This window comes from Bos indicus x Bos taurus, chromosome 17, assembly GCF_003369695.1.
Source record: "Bos indicus x Bos taurus breed Angus x Brahman F1 hybrid chromosome 17, Bos_hybrid_MaternalHap_v2.0, whole genome shotgun sequence".
Lineage (NCBI taxonomy): Eukaryota > Metazoa > Chordata > Mammalia > Artiodactyla > Bovidae > Bos > Bos indicus x Bos taurus.
In genome coordinates, this window is record NC_040092.1 from 57,519,714 (window position 1) to 57,536,446 (window position 16,733).

Consider the following 16,733-nt stretch of genomic DNA (forward strand, 5'->3'; position numbering starts at 1 on the left):
ACTGAACTCATGGACACAGTGGGGTAAAGGAAAGGGTGGGGCGAATCGCGAGAATAGCCCTGACATATACCATGTATAAAATAGATAACTAGTGGGAAGCTGCTGTATGGCACAGGGAACTCAGCCTGGTGCTTTCTGATGACCTAGAAGGCTGGGATCGGGGGGAGAGGGGGGCTCAAAGAGAGGGGGGTCGGTGTGTGTGTGTGTGTGTGTGTATCTGATTCATGTTGTTGTACAGCATAAACCAATACAACATTGTAAAGCAATTATCTTCCAATTAAAAATATATTAAACAAAAGAAAAAAAAGTAACCTGTCACATGTGAACAAAAACCAGTTGAAAAATGATGTCTAAATATTATATAATATTTGATTTTCCTAATATCTCAAAATATTTTTTAAACTTGCAAAATGAATATTTACTGTTCTCAGATAAGATATTCTAATCAGGTACCAATTTTGTTACAATTTAAGGCCACAGGAACCCTAGGAGGTTGCTGCTGACATCTAGTGGCATAATTTTTAAATGCTTTAAAAACATACATCCAGAGAAAGAAAGGGACAAACATACTCATATATGAAAAAGAAAAAACAAAAAAGAGAAAATGTTAGTTGCTCAGTTATGTCCAACCCTGCAACGCCATGGACTGCAACCCACCAGACTCCTCTGCCCATGGAATTCTCCAGGCAAGAATACTGGAGTGGATTTCCAATTCAGTCATCAAATCAGTGAACACAGTAGATAAATATTAAGTTGACTGAGGTGGCAAATTATAACTTTTTTCCCAATTGATTTTGATGTAAGATATGCAATAGGTAGTGTCTCTATAGATCAGTGTTTTGCTCTTAGGCAAAACTGCCTTCATTGAGTAGCTTGGGTTCGAGTTTTCTCCGATGGCATGTGCAAAATGGCACAGAGCCAACGGGTAATTGAATTGGACAACCTCTGAATTAGGCAACCTCCCTTTGATGAAGGAAATGTATTTTGATAGTTGAAAATTATTTGCTTTATAAATTAGAATATTTGATTTTATATTTTATTCACATTGAAAAGATATCATAAAGGAAGAGAAAGTTCTTAAATTTGTCCTAATTGATGTAAAACATTGCTAAATTATAATCCTCATAATACAAAGGAATCTTTTAGCTTTTTTTTAAATTGGAGGACAATTGTTTTACAATGTTATGCTAGTTTCTGCTGTACAACAACATGAATCAGCTATGCATATACCCCTCCCTCTTGAACCTCCTTTTAAATATTCCTTCAATGGGTATCTTAGAAATGCGACGACCTCACTCATTCAAAGCCTGTCTACTTCACTCACAAGTGGGAGTAAAAGTGGGTAACAGAAGAACCTTCTTTCACAATCACACCAAAGGAAAAGGAAGTCCCATGGCAGTGTGTACCTTTACACAAAATAAAAAGTTGTATAATGTACATATACATACATGCATAAATACATGCACACAAGGGAGCTATTATATAGCAATATTCATAAATCAGTGACAGTGTGACAGACAGTGTATCTAGGTTACTTTACAGAGTAAATATGGGTTAAGGAAGAGAAATAGTTGTAGCATGATGAGGAATTCAGAAGGCTCCATAAAGAGCAGTTTTAAGATTATGCAGGCTTTGGAATAAGGAAGAAAGAAACTAGGCATTTCAAATGGAGTTTCCAGCACAAGGAAAGATGAGAACATTTAGGGTATATAGTGGAGGAAGAGAGAAATAATCACAGTAAGAAACATACGTGGGGAAAAAATGCAAGAATGTGAACATTCGTAGAAGACAATTCTATGGCCTCTATAGGGCTTCCCTGGTGGCTCAGCAGTAAAGTATCCACCTGCCAATGCAGGAGACATGGGTTTGATCACTGAGTTGGGAAGATCCCTCAGAGAAGGAAATGGCAACCCACTCCAGTATTCTTGCCTGGAAAATCCCATGGACAGAGGAGCCTCATGGGCTTCAGTCCATGGGGCCACAAAGAGTCGGACATGACTTAGCAACTAAACAGTAATGACAAAAGGCTTCTATATGACTATTCCATTAACACTATACATGGGAGTTTTCTTTAGTTTAAAAAAGAGAGAACATCTACTGAATCTAATTCTCAGAAGAGTAAAGAGTACCAAGAACTTTAGCAAATAACAAAGCTCATTTTTAAGAAAAAGCAAATTCATAGAAATTATCCTCTCTTCCTGATGTAAATTCACCTTTAAGAATTATGTTTTAATCACTTCTCCACAAAGGTGTTCAATGATTTATTCTTTGACTTTCAGTTTAAATACTCTTTGGGAGATGACTGTGTGATGTTATAGTTCTATTTCTGTAAAGCACTGTGTCTATTGCCCATCCATTAGTCAGAGCATCATGACAATTACATCACCACTTTCATCACACATGTAGAGGCATTTCGAACTCTCATTGTGATTCCTGGCCTTTAACTGATTATCAACCTGCACATCTGATGCTTTACTTGCCATTATTACTTAACAGTAGTTTGCAATAAATAATATAAAATATAATTGTAATAAGCTCTTAAAATATCAAAAGAATTCTATCCTTTAAAAAATGTCAATATATATTATATCTACAGAATGTTCTATTCTACAGCCAATAATAATAGACCACAATGAAACCAATCTCTAAGCAATATATTTATCACTTATCTCTTAGTGCCCTAGAGCATAAATAATGCTGTACACTAGCCTCATGATAGTTTATTTTTGATTCTCAAAAAATGTGTTTATATTAAGCCAAGATTTCAACCTATTTATAGACAATAGAGTACATCAAAAAATTGCTGAGTCCTTAATATCCCATTTCACTTTCCCATAGGGAAGTTAAATGTATATGAGACTAAAATTTAATATTCCTACATAATATAAATAAATTATAAGCATCAAATTTTCCTAACTGAAACTCAATCTATCTCAAGGACACATAAACCTGTTTAAAATGGAACAGAATAACAGTCTTTATTTTTGTGCATAATCTTACTAGGTACAGAGAAGGGTATTTTAATCTGACTAGGCAAAGTTGCCTCTCTTTGGGAATTAAGAACATTGTAATCAACAGACATCGGAGACTTTACATAATAAAACACTACATGAAAAGTTATTTTTAAACCCTTTCTTAAAAAGTCAAATGTAGAACTTTCAGGTATCTGCACACGCAAAAGTGCCTACTAACACAATAGATTGCTCTCCAAGCCCCATTGCCAGAGTTAATGGTACTCAAAATGAGTGTGTTAGTCATCATGCGCAACTGAGAAAAGCTGAATGGTCCCATTTGTCCAAAAATAACAGCTTTACTAATATGCCTTGAACTTCTACTACTTAAACATTGAAATTGAAATGCATATATCCCATTTAAGATAATAAAGACAGACATCACAACATCACCACTCTTTGCCTTATTAACAGGAATTTTTTATAAAGTTGCAGACACCCCTATTTCAATGGGTCCAAAGGACCAACCCAGTGAGGCGATGACGTGAACACCATTTCTCCCACCCCAGTTTCTCCTTCACACCCCACTCCCAACCTCCACACAAACAGTATCCTGTAGCATCATCTCTTTGGGAGCATTATCAGAGCAAAGCACTTGGACTGCCAACATACAGAACTGGTCCAATTTTATTTGCACGTTGGGAAGAGGCAAATTTTGCTACCCCAGGTACACAATGCTGGACGTTCTGCCACATTAATGGGAATTTCCCTCCTTTGCCTCACCTCTTTCTTGATTACATTTAGTTTGAAGTAAGTTTATCCCTATCTTAAATAACTGAAATAAAAGTCTAATAAGATCTAATGGATTAGTATATACATACCTCTGGAAAAAAGAAACACTTCACATGAACGCATCCTGGGTAGTTGGTGCGTCCTCCCTTCATCCTTGTTTCATTGTAAAGGGCATGGACCCCTGGCCCTCTTCATTATCTCCATCTCAGCGTGTTTCCTTCTCTGTCTTTACTGTGTCATCTCCCATTAACGCCCTCTCAATCAGCAGTTTTCTACCATTCATATCCCTATGCTTATATCACAGTGCTCAGCTTCAACCACTTCTATATACTGTCTAGATATTGGTTTTTATTATAATGCTCTTCTTGAGGAGTCACAGTTAATATTTTTGATAAAACCAACCTTCAACTGATTTCATTAGCCATTAAAAAATTCCTTGCAGTTTGATTTAACATTTTCATATAGAGTGCCTACAATCTCAAATCCCCATTAGAGAAGTTACTTCCTTAAAGAGTTTATGCCTCCCTTGAAGCATTAACTAAAGCCAGTTTGTAATTCAAACTAGCAATTTATTTTTGCTCCACTGCAAATTAAAGTTCAGAGCCTAGTTTTCTGCTGATGTCCATTCAATTCAAAGGCTTCCTTTGTTTCAGCACTCATTTTTTTTTTTTAGGAATTCATCAATTTCTCAAAAACAGAACCCAATTGGTTCCAACTATTATGCAGCCTATTATACATTTCAACAAATCCAGTAAGTGTGTTCATATATGTAAAGCAACATCATATCTTCACAGTTATATAAGTAGATAATATTGATAGATGGCTTTAGTTCCCATCATAAGTCTAACCTTCTAGAAACTTTCTAGTAAAAACTCTTTTGAGACAGCAGCTTTTTTCATGAAACATACATTTTATATCTGCATCTGTGCTCAGCTTTGTTTACGCATATATGTCATTAGAATATTTGCATGAGCGTTCACATTCTAGGGCCCACGTATGTAAATAAATCACACTCAGTTGGAAAATTTAGTAACTAAACATGCAATCTGTTGAGTATAATCAGGCATGCTATTCAACAACTGCATGATATAATTCAGTCTTTCCAAAGAAAATATATGCTTTGCGTAAGAGTGTCTCCATCAAACTCGATGAAATTTTTCCAGGAATTTGTACTAAAATTGTTTTGCCTATTCAATATATATATATATAAAACCATCTGACTAATGCTTAAATATAAAGAAAATCTTATAAAAATTTACCAATTCTCTCATTGTCTATTATTTGTAAATATGACACACTAATTGGAGTTATTTCCAAATGAGTGCAACAGCAGTCCCCAACTTCTTTGGCACCAGGGACCAAAGATTTTGTGGAAGACAATGTTTCCATGGATGGGGGGAGTGGTTTGGGGACTGCACTGTATTTATTGTGCTCCTATGAGAATCTAATGCTGCCGCTCATCTGACAGGAAGTGGCGCTCAGGCAGTAATGTGAGTGATGGGGAGCGACTTTGCTAATTTGCCCACCGCTTACCTCCTGCTGTGCAGCCTGAAAAGGCCATAGACCAGTATCTGTCCATGGCCCAGGGTCTGGAGTACAATCTTCTAGTCAAGATCCTATTCACCCATTTAAACAAATGCAAGCGTAGTGTCAGAAAATGAATCATTATCCCCAATGCTTTATGCTAATATATATTTTAAAATTTACCGTCTACTTCCTCAATATGTTGATCATCAAAAATTATTCCTTCTACTTTTCAGATAATGATTTACTCTTCTGATTGATTATCCAATACCTAAAACTAGGAATCAAGAAAAAACCAACTAGTTGAATGCACTGGAATTAAACAGACTGAAAAAATATATGTCAATTCAAAATAAGCATTACCTTGGTCTGATTTTTCATGAAGTATAGCAAATCTCTTGCCAGGCAACACCATTTCTTTGGGTTCTGTGGGCAAAAAGAAAAGAGATTAATAAAAACAACCTTTCTTTTCACTCTATAAATGCTTAAAGAAGATTTATTAGTAATAAAGGTCAGAGAAGAAAATCATTTAACAAAATATTCAGCTCCATTCAGCAGCTGCCTTGGGAACCACTTGCTTTAAATGCCAAATAATTTCCCCAAAGGTCCCCTCTCCCCTGCAGCTGAGAGCATGGGTGACTGCTGCAGATCCTCAGCCCCGTTTTCTTTGCCTCTCTCTCTTTTCTTACATGGGAACAAGACCAGCACTCCAGCAAGGAAAAGCAATAGCTTCAATCATTTCAAAAGATAAGATGTAATCCACGTTGAGACAGAACATTTACTTGGAATATAACAGACTGAAATGGAATTTGCAATTATCTAAACTTAGTTTCCTCCCTCCCCTAGTGAGGAGGGCTTTTCAAATGTTCACAGAAAGTTTGGGTCTTTTCCTATTATGCCTTTCCACAAAAATGATAAAATGAGATATTGTTGGGATGACTCAGTAAATAATTGCAGATTGCTCTCCTTATGAGCCGCAATTTCAGGCTTTTTCTATGCTGCTCCGAGAAGGAAAGTACTTGATAGGAGTCAAAAGTTATGAAAATATATCTTATTCCCTCCCTTAGCATATAACCATCTTGAGGAGTGTCCCATAAAAGATTTTATTGCATCATTATCTGAATGTTCAGATTGCAGGATAAGAAATTCAAGTCTGAGCAATAGTTTTCCAAAAAGAACTGTCATATAGATAGGTAAGAATTTTAAAATCTCCTCTTAAGAAAGTTATTTGAAGAAATATTAGCAGTTAAAAGCAATGTTGATTAATTGACTGTAACAGTCATTATAAGAACAATCATATAATTGCAATCACAACATCTTACTAGCTCTGCGAACTTAGGGAAGGGAATGAAACTCTATAAACCTACTTTTCTCATCTGTAATATTGGAATGGTAATTCTTCCTACTTCATAGAATTGATAAGATAAATAAACAAGACAAGTACATAGAAAAGACACAGACCTAATGAATGTTAGTATAATTATGAACATCATTATTACTATTATTATCATTGTTCTCCTTTTAAAAAATCTTGCAACCCTTAGAAAATCAGTGCCCTAGTGAGCCACATGGTAGAATGATTAAAATCATACCATACTGGATAGTTCTTCATTTGTTGATTTATTAATCAGTCAATGAGGGCAAAGGAAATAAAGACTTGTTTTAGGACTTTGGGCAGGTAAGGGGAAAAAGATTAAATTGCATTTCAGGAGAATGAGTAAGTTGTCACTCCCCTGCAGCGGCTTCCCTTGACTTTGCTGAGGATTTTAATTTAAAGATGTCCTCCAAGAAATTGGGATACTTCAAGATTCACTTAAAGCAGCTGACCCTTGTCTACTCTTGTGAATACTCAATTCAATTAAATAAAACACCCTGTGAGACCCTACTGCAGTCAACAGATTTTAGAGAAACCATTATAAACAAAAAGGACTCAAGAAAAACACTGTCAAGTGGAGGAAACATTTGTAGACAATTATTTCATGCAATTCGTGAAAATTCCATCATTAAACAATATAAAATGTGCTGAAGCAACAGAAAGAATTGAAAGGATATTATGCAGCCAGGAAAGGGTCATTTAAAAAAACAATCATAAAATCATATGATATCACTTATATGTGAAATCTAAAAAAAAATGATACAAATGGACTTATTTACAAAACAGAAACGGATTGACAGAGGAAACAAATTTATGGTTATCAAAGGGGAAGGTATGGGGGGTATAAATTAGGAGTTTGAGATTAACATATATATACTGCTACATATAAAATAGATAAACAAGGACTTACTGTATAGCACAGAGAACTCTATGCAATATTCTGAAATAAACTATATAGGAAAGGAATCTAAAAAAGAATAGATATATGTATATTCATAACTAAATCACTTTGCTGTATCCTGAAAACTAACACAACATTGTAAATCAAGTAAATTCCAATATAAAATAAAAATTTGAGAAAAAACAATAAATAGTCTTTAAAAATTCAGTCAGAATAACTGAACTGATGTACACTGACTGCCCATCAGTCTTGTTTGGTCCACAAAATTTTTACGAGAGAGAAGGACTAGGAAAGACTGAGTCTGGCAGGTAGATTAGGTACAGATGTAAGTTAAGATGACATTATACAGAGTAGACACCAATCTAACATGACTGGTGTCCTTATAAGATGAGATACAAAAACAGACACACAGACGGGAGAATACCAATGCAGACGGAGACACAGAGAGAGATGGCCATGCAACTAGGAAGGCAGAGATGTGCCTGAGAGCCAAGGAATGCAAGGATTGTCGGCAACAACACAAGCTGAGAAAGTCATGGAACAAATGACCCTCTAGATACAACATTGCCCTACTAAGTCCTATTGGCTTTGGACTTCTAGCCTCCAGAACTGTGAGAGAATTAATGTTTCCTGCTCCAAGCCACCCAGATTGTGGGAGTTTGTCACAGCAGCCCCAGGAAATGAATACAGCATCTTTTGAGCCAATAAGACTTAGGCCTTTATCCATACCCTGATCACTTGAGACTTAAAAAAAAAAAAAAAAAAATTATATTGATTCACCAAACATAATCTCAATTTATAAATCAGAATACCCAGCTACATATAGAAAGGTGACTTAAACTTTATTTTTTTATCTTTTCTTTTTTCATTTAATTTTTAAGGGAGTAGGGCTTCCCTGGTGACTCAGTGTAAGGAATCTGCCTGCCAACAATACAGAAGACATGGATTCAATCCCTGGTCTGGGAAGATCCCCATTCTGTAGAGCAACTAAACCCGTGTGCCACAACGATTAAGCCTGTGTTCTAGAGCCTGGGAGCCTCAACTACTGAAGCCCCCAGGCCCTAAAGCCTCTGCTCTGCAACCAGATAAGCCACTGCAATAGAAGCCCACATACCCCAACTAGAGGGTAGCACCTGCTTGCCACAACTCGAGAAAAGCCCACACAGGAATTAAGACCAAGCACAGCCAAAAATAAGTACATAAAATTATAATTTTTATGGGAGTAGAGTTGATGTACAATCTTATGTTAGTTTCAGATGGACAGGAAAGTGAATATATTACACATATACATATATCCGCTGTGCTATACAGTTGGTCCTTATTAGTTATCAATTTTATATACAGCAGTGTGTATACGTCAATCCCAATCTTCCAACACTCCCTCCTACCCCCTGGTAGCTATAAGTTTATTTTCTACAACTGTACCTCTATTTCTGTTTTATAGATAAATTCATTTTTACCCTTTTTTAAGATCCCACATACAAGCAATATCATATGATTTTAGTCTTTCTCTAAATTGTCTAACCTCCATAGCTTGCTACAGTAGAAACCAAAGCCAGTGAAGAAGGTCCTCTATTGTTTCCCCAGGTCCTTCCTCCCCAGCTAGTCAACCTTGGTTCCAAGGCCTCTGGAATATGGGAGTGGAGTGAAAAAGGAGAACGGGGGAAAGAAGTGGTCAGTGGAGAAGGAAAGTTAACTTTCTGGTCACTGACCTAAGAGGGCTGGTATCTACTTAAAGCTGATTCCTAACCAATGGATGCTTTTCCAGGTTCAGTGATTTATCCTCCTTCTCCAATCACTGGGGACCTTTTTTTCACCTGTACAACCCTTGACAGGAGTCATACATCTCACTTTATCACTTATGACATCCACAACTCCAAGCGACACCTTTAGCTTCTATCTGCTGAGACCAGTTCAGCCTTCAGACAATCTTTGGGGACAGGACCCGGACAGCCTCAGGGTAGCTCTCCCACATTCAAGGCTCACATCAGCTCCACAGGGAACTCTCCAACGAACCCCGGGAAAATGGGCGAACCCCCTTGCAGCCTCTCTTGGTTGCATGAGCTACTCACAAGCTCATCTCCTGGCCTTTAGAGTCACTGTCTCTACTGCCACCTCCAAAGCTTCAAGGGGTACACATTAGACTCTTACTGAGTCTCCTTGATGCATCTCTCTCCAGCACTAAGAGGGGAAATGTGGAAATGCTATTCAACCTACCTCCTTGTGGACACGTCTCCTGGAGCCTCAGCTCATACCAAAGAAATCTGCCTTTAATTTCCAGGTTCTCCACCCCTTTTGTATTAGGAATATAGAGGTCATCTAACCACCTTGAGGGAATTTATACAAGGTAATGTGTCTCATATATCACTTTGGTGTCTGATAGGTATTGCCTTAAGAGTTCAAAATTTTCCAATTTTATTTCCTGTGATATTAGTTTCTGCTATTTGAGCTTTAGAAGACCCATAGGGGAAGTAGCTACAAATTGCAAAATATGTTTACAGAGAATGCTATTCAAAGTTCTGTGGTGACCTAAATGGGAAGGAAATATAAAAAAGAGTGGATATAGGTATACATAGGAGTGATTCATTTTGCTATACAGCAGAAAATAACACAACATTGTAAAGCAACTATGATCCAATAAAAATTTTAATTAAAAAAATGTCTACTTGATTTTTTTAGGGCTTCCTGGACATTCTGTGAATTTTACATTGTTCTTAAATATAACTTCTATTCAGTCAGGCAAAGTGTCACATGGTTCCCATGTTCTTCTGTCCCATTTCCTTTCTCTATGTCTATTCCTTCTGCTGGTGGTTCAATTCTTTCTTTTCAGCATCTTCCAAAGTTACCACCCTACCAAAGATTTAATGCCAACTTCTCTAGAAAGTGATCCCCAGGTACTTTGAACTCTGCTGATTTCTTCATTATTTGACCCTGTATAGCAATTATAATAAATGCCTATAATTTATATTGCTTTCTTGGGTTGTCTTGTGTTATCATGTCTTTCCAACTATATTTTAAGTTCCTAAAAGATTGTCAGGAACTTGCACCTCTTGTCTGTTCCCTTCAGTGCTTAATTCAATATTCAGCATATATGAAGGAGAGTCCTAGTAAGTACACAGCCACTTGTATGTATTAAATATCTATTTACAAATATAAAAAGAAGTAACTTCTGTAGCATAAATATCTCAACATGTTCTTTGATAGAAATTGCATAACATCCTTATTGTAGCATAAAATTTAAAGAACATTTGAACAAATATTTCAGATAGGAAAGAGGCAGACGGGAGGTAATAAATGAGAGAGATAATAGGCCATCATATAACAAGGATGCTATTACTTTGAAATAGATCTACATTTAAGATTTTGCATTTTTCTATGTTGGACTCCACCTTTCTGCCATGGGTAGCATTTTCTCTACCTAAGGATTAGGAATGTCATAAGATAAATAAAAGGGTTACCCAGGTGGTGTTAGTGGTAAAGAACCTGCCTGCCAATGCAGGAGACAAAAGAGATGCAGGTTCAATCCCTGGGTCTGGAAGATCTCCTGGAAACAGGAATCACTTCCACTCCAGTATTCTTGCCTGGAGAATTCCATGGACAGAGGAGCCTGGCAGACTACAGGCCATAGGGTCGCAAAGAGTTGGACATGACCGAAGCATCTTAGCATGAATGCATACAAGATAAAAAAATAAAAAAATAAAAAAAAAACAAAGATGTTTAGATTTTAACATCCAAAAAGAATTCTGGGTCCAAAGCAAGAAAACAGTATTGTATACCAAGTTTTCCTTAGAGAAAACAGGATCTTTAAAAACACGTTAGTTACCATTAATGCATTAGAAGGCACACCTAGAGAAACAGATCAGAGTTCTGCAATATTAAGAGTAGAGAAAATGTAGGGTGTGATGTAAATGATAAGGAAAACTATCCAGGTTCAAGAGCTGTATGGATTAGAAGACAGAAGAGGAGGGGTCAAACACTGAGTCATTATTTTCCTTGTCTAAGTTTAAACCCCACATGAACATGGTCATAGGATCTTTTGGACTAACAGACTACTTTTCAGGGCACAGATTGGAGAGAACTCAGAAAACCAGCATTCTGCATTAACACAACATAGAACCAATTAGGGGGCTTTAGGAGAGGAGCCTGGTGGGCTGCCATCTATGGGGTAGCATAGAGTTGGACACGACTGAAGTGACTTAGCAGTTGCAGCAGCAACAGAGGAGGGAGAGAAATGTCTAAAGACATGAACCAGGGACTTCCCTAGTGGCCCAGTGGTTAAGACTCTGCATTTCCACTGCAGAGGGTGCCAGTTTGATTCCTGGTCAAGAGATTAAGATCCCATGTGCTGCATGGAGTGCCCAAAAAAAATTTACAAAAATAAAACAAGAAAAGGCTCCAGTATTCATCTAAAAGGAGTGCAGAGAGAGAACAGAGAATGGGAGACAGTGTTTAAAGAAATAAAAGGCTCAGATTTGCTCAAAACTCATGAGTTGTAAAACTTCAGATTCAAGAAGCCCCAAAAGTCTTGAGCATAATAAATAAAATAAGGACAAAAAAAAAAAAAAAGACAGGAACCTGAGACAGAATCCCTTATCCCACAACCAATGTATGGTGTCCCAGGGAGATGGAAGTTCCCAAGGACCCTGAGCAGAGGACACAGGAGTCCTAGGTGGGAATGGCCCCCACACTACACTTACCCAAAATGAGATCATAAGAGGCCCATTGCAGCCCACAGTCACAATGCCATAGGGGAAGAGAAGAAGAAAAGAAAAAAAATTTGAAAGCACTGACCATAGACCCAAAGGTTATCTGGGTCATCAATCCCCAAGAAAAAGAAACCAAAAGGTATCAGGTACAATGACATCATTTTTCAAATGAGAAAACTAAAGCTTAGAGTGGCAGACTCTAAGTCTTTACTCAACAGTATTTACTCAACAGTATGCCTCACATGAGGACAGAGCAGAGGCAATAATTGCCATTTTTATAGCACCTTCTGAAATGCTACCACATCTTCCTACATTCTCACCTGGAGTCCAGTTTTTCTTTTTATTATACATATCAATTAATGCTGCTATTCAGTTACTATTTTAAAATAAATATTTCAATTACATATTTAAATAAAAATAATAATAGAGATTGCTGGGAACCAGTGTGAGGAACTCCACCCGTGGCAAAGGTCATGAGGAAGGAGGCTCGGCATACGCAAAGGTGGGATCAAGCCTCAGGAGTCCCCCTGGAAATTCTCAAGCATCTATCCCCAAAACCAGAGTCTGCCTACTTTACTGCTTTGTGCTCTCACCTACACCTCTGACTTTATGGGGGGCTGTTCCCCACCACCTCTCTCTGAAAGAGTTAAATTACAGCTCCAGTTAATAAAGTTCCTGGGAGTGACAAGAGTGTTTTAGTTCACAACTGTGAGAGGCATGAGATGTTCTAAACTGTCTAAATACAGATTCCTTTGAGCAGTTAAAAGATTGATTAGAAATTGTATTGGTGAAGGTTTTTCACTTGTTGGGCCAGTGTTTGCTGCTAAGTTTCCATATCCTTTACCTGCTGTGTCCCTGGGAGTGTATTGATTAATATAATTGGTGTATAGGAATGTAAGTAGTAGCTTTAATGTTTGTAACCTTGGACCCTTGAGTTAATTCTTTTTCTTGTTATAGCCCACCACACGTTTGCCCTATAGGAATGCAACTTTATCTAATGCTTTTGGAGGGTGGCGCCTGACTAATCACCTTTAGAGAAAAATAAGTTTTCTGAAGAAAGGGTCTTAAAATGTTAACAGGCCTCCAGGCCAAAAGATGATGCAAATCACCTAAACTTTTGCATATGATAAGTTTGCAGGAAGAAAGCCTGGCTTACTGCATGACTCTACCCCTTCCCCCATTATCCTCTATGCATAACTTAAGGTATAAAAACTACTTTGGAAAATAAAGTGTGGGCCTTGTTCACCGAAGCTTGGTCTCCCCATGTCGTTCTTTTTCTCACCTTCTGGCTGAATTTTCATCTGGGGCGTGGAGGCTCGTCAAGCCTACTGACTATGCCTGGGCTTCTAAGATCTGACCAGGGAGGCCTTAAGTGTCTCCTCTCCTTCGCGAGAGTGGGAGGACGCCTGTGGCCTATGTAGGTGACGCAAATTCCTTATTTTGGAATTTTATTAGCTTTCCACATAAGCCAAGTTATTCAGCCTCTTTTCTCCACTGAATTTCTTCACTGAGCTATCCTTATTTCACCACTTTTTATATCCTTAATTAACGTTTAATTAAGCAATTTTTTCCTGATCCTCGCCGACGCCGTCCCCACTTCAAATTCCCTGGATCCACCAGGTTGGACCCTGGCAAGAGATGGTAATTTTAAATCCATTTTCTTTAATGGGTAATGAAATAGATTTAAAATTAAAATAATAAATTTTGAGTTTGCAGGAAAAAATATTAGATAATTTAATTAGCAAATTTAGCAAGATTACTGAATTAGAGTCACTGTACAAAAATAAAATTGTGTTACCATGTAACAAGAAACAAACCAAAAATAGGAATTATACTTAATTAAAATAGAATTAAAAACCTCACATACCTGGAATAAATCTAACAAAAGATGTTTATGATCTTTATACCAAAAACTTACAAAACATTACTTAGAGAAAATAAAGCAAACTAAAAGATTGAAAGACTCCATATAAGAAGGATATCAGTTCTCCCCCAACTAATCCATGCATTCAGTATATTCATAATCAAAATCCTAGTAGCTTTTTTTATTTTAAATTTTATGAGCCAAAATTTATACAGAATGTAAAGGGCCAAGATTAGCAAGGCAATATTAATGGAAAAAAAACTGGAGATATCAAACTTCTTGTGAAACTTTTGCAATTAAAAGTGTGTAATTGGTACAAAAGCAAACAGATATATGGAATGAAAGAAAGCCCAGAAATAAACCTACACAAATCATGAAAACTAATTATACAAGTAAATTATGGCAAGTTTGACAACGTGGAGCTGTTGTAAGAAGGCAACGTCTCTACTAAATCATACTGATTGAATTATATATCCATTGGTAATGAAAAGTGAATCTTAATTCCAACATACAAAAATCTGTTTCAGAAGGTTTTATATCTAAATGTAGATGATAAAACAATAAAGCTTACTTCCCTTTGGGGTAGACAATGGTTCTTAAAAAGCATGGAAGTGGTAACCATAAATGGAAAACACTGTAAGTTTGACTACATTAAACTTAAGAACTTGTGTATAGAAATATCGAATAACTATGTTATGTACCAGAAACCAACATAGTGCTGCAGGTCAATAATAATTAAAAACAAAGAAACAAATTCATGGGAAAAGATCAGATTTGTGGCTACCAGAGATGCATGGGAGGAGGGACTGAATGTAGTCACAAGGTACAGACATCCAAAGGACAGCAGCTGGAGACAGAACATTGGTGTTTTCCCTGGAACACAAGCCATTTCCCTTATTTTTAACATATAACATTCCTTCTCAAATTGCTTATTCATTGCTGACTTTGTTTAATACAAGGGAATCTTGCATAAAATGTATGCATATTCCATTTTAAAACATATTTGCATATCTAACAGTACATATGTTTGAGAAAAAAAGTTTAATATGGGCTCTGTTAGCCAGGAAACACCTGGAGCTGATTTTAAGTGTTAAGCCTGACCTTTGACATTTTCTTTTGCAAATACTAAAATTGCTACCAACTGGATCCCTTTCTAATTTCCTCTTGCTTACTATTTTATAAAACAATTATTTCAGACAAGAAAAACACAAACAAAACAAAGGTTTAGGATTGTAGGTTTTTAGAAGTGTCTGCATTTAAATGTTGGAAAGAAAATATAAATATAAAAGAAGAAATACAATTAATACATTTATATGTATCTGCAAGCAAAAGATAGAAAAGTCTTTTTCAACTCTGAATTATAATTATACATAGTTTGGCCACCTCATGCAAAGAGTTGATTCATTGGAAAAGACTCTGATGCTGGGAGGGATTGCAGGCAGGAGGAGAAGGGGACGACAAGAGGATGAGATGGCTGGATGGCATCACTGACTCAATGGACGTGGGTCTGGGTGAACTCCGGGAGTTGGTGATGGACAGGGAGGCCTGGCATGCTGTGATTCATGGGGTCGCAGAGTCAGACTCGACTGAGCGATTGAACTGAACTGAACTGAACTGAAGTATCAGTAATGTAAACCACAAAGGTAATAATAATCAGGCCCAGGCATTTTAAAGATATGCTTAATCTATGCCAGAGGAAAGGCAGAACTAAAACAGTAACAAAAAAGCTACATGCCATGTTTAAAACATACAAAAGACTGAATACTGGGAATAATTACATTCGACCCTTTTGTTTTTTAATATTTAAATTTTTTCTCAGTTGATGAAAACCGTCTTTTCTAAATAATGTACTTTAGTTTCACTGATAATTTAATTTACTTAATCTTAAATTTTCACTTAACTATTGTTTATTCAAATAAATGACTCCCTGGTGGTTCAGACGGTAAAGCATCTGCCTACAATGCCCACCATGTGGGAGACCCGGGTTCAATCCCTGGGTCAGGAAGATATCCTGGAGAAGGAAATGGCAACCCACTCCAGTATTCTTGCCTGGAAAATCCCATGGATGGTGGAACCTTGTAGGCTACAGTCCATGGGGTCGCAAAGAGTCAGACAGGACTGAGCGACTTTACTTCACTTCACTATTCAAATAAATGATCAAAGTATTTTCCCATAGGGAATTTAGCAAGAAAATAGACTTTTTGAACATTATTTTTAAAATTCAAGTTTTGAATTAGAAATACCTTATTTATTGTTATCATTATTGAGAATGCAAAAAAAAATTTAGTGTCATCAAATATAAATAAGGCATTGATCTGAGTTGCAGTTTTATACATTTAAGTACACTATTATCCCATTTGATAGATGAGGAAACTGAAGACAGCTTGGTTATTGAAGTTACCTGAGTCACAGAGCTAGTCGGCAAACGCAGGATTTGAAGGCCGGTAGCTGTCACTAATCCCATTCCCTTGACTGTTCCACAGATAATGTATCTCTGATATTGAATATTTCCAGTGAGTTCCCATTACTAAACAAATATTCTATACTTAAGGTCTTAATATTTAAATATATTAACTATTACTACAAAACTTCTCATTGTATTCTATACATATGTTGTATA

The 16,733-nt window shown here is 36.7% G+C and overlaps 1 protein-coding gene across 2 annotated transcripts in view; it reads right to left on the reverse strand.

Annotated features, from left to right (window-relative positions):
• The window catches only part of INPP4B (inositol polyphosphate-4-phosphatase type II B), an 850,869-nt gene that overhangs the window by 700,097 nt on the left and 134,039 nt on the right, over window positions 1-16,733 (reverse strand). For both annotated transcript variants that reach the window (XM_027567415.1, XM_027567414.1), the window contains exon 2: window positions 5,631-5,693. The gene's annotated coding sequence lies outside the window, so the exon portion shown is untranslated. The remainder of the gene's footprint in view (window positions 1-5,630; window positions 5,694-16,733) is intronic.